We start from the raw sequence: 4,993 nt of genomic DNA on the forward strand, positions 1-4,993 counted from the left end.
ACAAATGAAGAGATTATTGTAGGGTACAAAACCACCTTAAAGTTATCCTTTCTGGTCGATCTATTCAAGAGTCTGTAGTAAAATAACACAAAGCTATTCTTTCCGTTTGATCTATCATAGAGTTCATACTAGAATAACACCTTAAGACACAAATCAACCAAAACCCTAATGTCACATAGATACTCCAATGTCACCTCAAGTATCCGTGGGCATGATTATACGATATGCATCACACAATCTCAGATTCATCTATTCAACCAACACAAAGTACTTCAAAGAGTGCCCCAAAGTTTCTACCGGAGAGTCAAGACGAAAATGTGTGCCAACCCCTATGCCTAAGTTCACAAGGTCACTGAACCAGCGAGTTGATCACCAAAACATACATCAAGTAGATCACGTGAATATCCCATTGTCACCACAGATAAGCACATGCAAGACATACATCAAGTGTTCTCAAATCCTTAAAGACTCAATCCGATAAGATAACTTCAAAGGGAAACCTCAATCCATTACAAGAGAGTAGAGGGGGAGAAACAACATAAGATCCAACTATAATAGCAAAGCTCGCGATACATCAAGATCGTGCCGAATCAAGAACACGAGAGAGAGAGAGAGAGAGAGAGAGAGATCAAACACATAGCTACTAGTACATACCCTCAGCCCTGAGGGTGAACTACTCCCTCCTCATCATGGAGAGCGCCGGGATGATGAAGATGGCCACTGGTGAGGGATCCTCCCTCCGGCAGGGTTCCGGAACAGGGTCCCGATTGCTTTTTGGTGGCTACAGAGGCTTGCGGAGGTAGAACTCCCGATCTATTGTGGGTTTCCATGTTTTAGGGTATATGGGCATATATAGGCCAAAGAAGTTGGTCAGGGGAGCCACGAGGGGTCCATGAGGGTGTGGGGCGTGCCCAGGGGGTAGGGCGCGCCCCTGACCCTCGTGGCCACCTCGAAGCTTCCCTGACGTCTACTCCAAGTTTCCTGGATTGCTTCCGTTCCAAAATTAACTCTCCCGAAGGTTTCATTCCGTTTGGACTCCGTTTGATATTCCTTTTCTTCGAAACACTGAAATATGCAAGAAAACAGCAATTTGGGTTGGGCCTCCGGTTAATAGGCTAGTCCCAAAAATAATATAAAAGTGTATAATAAATCCCATAAACATCCAAAACAGATAATATAATAGCATGGAACAATCAAAAATTATAGATACGTTGGAGACGTATCACAAGGTCACCTACTAACCTTAGACTACGCGTAGTGGGAGTAACATAAGTAGGGGTACCTCCTTTTTTATTCTAGAAACAACTACACGCGAATATTGGACGGTAGCAACACAGCAACTGAATCATAAATCGAAACCAACCAATGAACTACTACTATTGGTGAGCATTTGCTAGTACGTATCATGTACTCCGTCTGTTCATGTATATACTCGCTCCGTCCGGAAATACTTGTCCCAGAAATGGTTGTATCTAGACTTATTTTAGTTATAGATACATCCTTTTTATCCATTTCTAGGACAAGTATTTCCAGACGCAGGGACTACTAGCAAACGCTCACTAGTAGTAGTAGTTGATTGGTTGGTTTCGGTTTTTGATTCAGTTGCTGTGCTGCTACCGTCCAATATTCGCGTCTGGTTGTTTCTAGAGTAAAAAAAAGGAGGTACTGGTACTTACTGTGGGAAAGGTGAAGTGATGGTTGATTCGCCCGAGCAACTTATTACTCGGGGAATATGGGAGTACCAGCAGATTCAAGGAACAGAGAAATGATGGTTGCTTCGTCCGAGCAACTTACTGTGGCGAAGGTGGGGCTCTGTGATTTGACTGGTCACTAGTCATTACTACTGCGGTGCAACGACCGGGGTGAATCTTTCCCTGCAGTTGTGCACTCAATATTGCTGCATGGCAGATGGAGCCGGATGAAGGATGTCCCGCATGTCGGTGAAACGAATTTGAATTGTTTCTGGCATTGTATCAATCCTTCAAGATTTGTTTATATGTACGCATAATTTTAATGAAATTGTACTGTGATGCTATGAAGGTTTCAACTTTGGTTCCCGAAGGAAAAAAAGTTTGAACTTAGGATTCATGTGTCTTGCCTCAAGATTATCTTGTAACAGCATTCCATCAAATACAAATGAAACTACCATGGCTGGTAATGCATCTCAATGGTTCACAGATCAGCGCCAATATTCACATCACAACTGAAGACAAAGTTGTGAGAAGGTGTACAAATAAAGAAAAAATATATAATTGATCGATGTTGTTCATAGGCATGGCTCCATTTCCTTGGCACAGTGTTCATTGCTTGGCAGCTAGTTTCATCCAGCTCTGTAGCCAAAAAAAGAGGTGTATGAAGGACACCACAATCCGATCATTTTGTGCAACTCCACTAAAATCGAGCGGACCATCCCTGTTTCCAAAGATATCCAGCCAGTGTGATTACAATAATAGTGGAACTAGATGATGAAACATAACACACACAAATAGAAGCCGATCACCTCTACGATCTCTCTTTAGGACTAACTACTTGTTGGAGAAGATTAGGCACGGAGTTGGATGAGGAGGATAGCAAAACCAATCTCCCTTTCTGCAGTCCCACAGAAATGTAAAATGTTGCCCGTGTGACATTTTGGCGGAACTGCGCAAAACACTCTTAAGAAAAAAATGATTTGTGCAGTTCACCAAAAGGTTGCAATAGCAACGAGGTGAAAATGGATAGCCCTGTTTGCACAAGGAGGTAGAAAGGAAACAACTACTGCCCAATAACACGAGTTGAAGACACATACGCCGACAAAAAATAAGCATATTCCATGTAATAAGGGAAAGATAGCACATGCTGGTTTATCAAAAATGGTTTGAGGACGAAATTTCAAGATGGAAAGTACGCCGACCGAGATACGTTTTAAGCAAACAACTAAAGAAGATCCATATGCAGCAACGTGGAAGATGGGCAGTGGAGCAAGGCCGGAGGAAGTTGTACCTGAGGGTCGTCGGGATGTTACTAGGAGGGCGCCGGCGGCCAGGAACTGCCCATACTGCGACAGCAAGCAAGTGGTGAAGGCCCTACCGCGTCGGAGCTTGGTCAGAGAGAGCGGCGGGTACCGCAGATCGGGATGTGCTGCCTCAACGCCGTCGGACAGGGAGACGATGCACATCCTCCCTTTCCATCGGCGGACGGGATGCGGCCGGACCACTGACCAACGCTGAGAGAGAGGCCACCGCCGCCTTGTGGGAGATGGTGTGACGATAGACAAACCCATTTTTCCATTTCCCCATGGCAATCGTTTTATATTCTGTACGTGCCATTGAGGAATATATAACTTTATTTAATACTAGTGCGTCAAGTCAAACTTTTTTCCATCTAGGCGTGGTACCCAACCCTCCTTCGAGTAAACAACCGCTACACGTGTTAAATTATCACGTGAGCTGCATTTTCGTACAGAAACAAACTCCACCGTGTACCCGCGCGGGTGTGGCCGGGAACGAGACGTGAGTACGTGCGTTTTGCGTGTACCTCTTCTTTAGGTGCAGGTACGTACATGGGTGGGTGTGAGAGAGATGGTTTGTGCGAAATAGAGGCAATGTGTTAATGATATCTCAAACAAAAAAATGTAACATATGCAATGTGTGTGAAACGGAGTCATGGACGTGAGATATCGATAGAATTGAAAACATGGATGAAGTGTGTGGCTGCGCGATCGATAAAGAGTGCCATCGAATTTGTGTTTGCCCACGTCAAGATACAAGGCGGCTAGCCTACTGTAATTTGAGAGGGCAGAGGTGCAGCTTTTCTCTATGGCATGGATACCTACCTACAACGTTCGACTACCAGTGTGTGTGGGGGGGGAAGGGGGTAGAGACCAATCGACTAGTATATGTGTGGGGAAGGAGAGAGACCTAGCAATGTATTGAGGGAGATCGGTCGGCATCCATGGATATGTATAGCTGAGGAATAAGGTTGGGAGAAAGACAAAGGTAGAGTGTCGGAGGGTTGGTGGTGGAGTGGCGTCTCACAAATGGTGGGAGAGTCCTGCTAGACAAACGGAGGGTACGAGTGCAATATCAATAAGAGAGGGCGGGGGATGTCTGTCTGTCTATGCACGTGCGTGTGAGAGACGGGTCGGGAGGTATGCAAGGATGATGAGGGGAGACGATATGGTTGTGGTAAGCATACATAACTACATAGGAAGATCAACCATCGTGTGTCCGAGAAAGGGAGAGACATAACTAGTGAGGTAAGTGTATCGGTGCGTGGGGAAAATGAATTATAGTCGACTTGGCTATATGTAGGGAGATCGGCACGTATACATGCATGCATGTGTTAGAAGCAAATAAGGTCCAGAGAGACAGATAGGGGGAGAGGGGTGCAGTTAGGAGGTGGTGCGAGAGGCCTACTATGTCGAGGGGGGAGGAGTGTGCTAGTATGAGATCAATGGAAAGAGGGGCGGGAGTGTGCACCTGCGTGGAACCGTACTGGGCATAGGGGGCATGGACAGTGAGAAGAAAAGAAGGGAAGTATATATGTGTTTGTGGTAGGCACACGTGGCTAGAGAGGTATATTGACCGGTGTGTGCTGGAAAGAAGGAGCCGGGGGCCTACACACACCGCGGGTGAACGACCTAAAGAGAAATAACGAACGTGCGCGATGGAGGGGATGCTGAGGGAGGGTGAGAGGGGAGCGGGCGTGTGCATGCACAATAGCAAGTTAGCGCTAGCTAGCTACAAATAGAAGCGGGTCGTGAAGGTGTAAAAGACGAACAAAGATCAAAATTCATTATAAAAAAGTGGATACGGATACTTGAATAAGATATCATAATGTAGAACATTGATTATAATTTTGGCTAATGTGTGGCTTTTGCAACTTAGGTCTAAATACTTATCATAATGTAGGGGGCGGGGCACTATATTTGTGTGATAAACACGGTGTATGTATGGAACATGGTTTAGATTATGAATATATAGTTAGTACATCAAATGTACTATTATCTGGA

Source organism: Triticum dicoccoides, chromosome 3B (assembly GCF_002162155.2).
Source record: "Triticum dicoccoides isolate Atlit2015 ecotype Zavitan chromosome 3B, WEW_v2.0, whole genome shotgun sequence".
In the NCBI taxonomy this organism is placed as follows: domain Eukaryota; kingdom Viridiplantae; phylum Streptophyta; class Magnoliopsida; order Poales; family Poaceae; genus Triticum; species Triticum dicoccoides.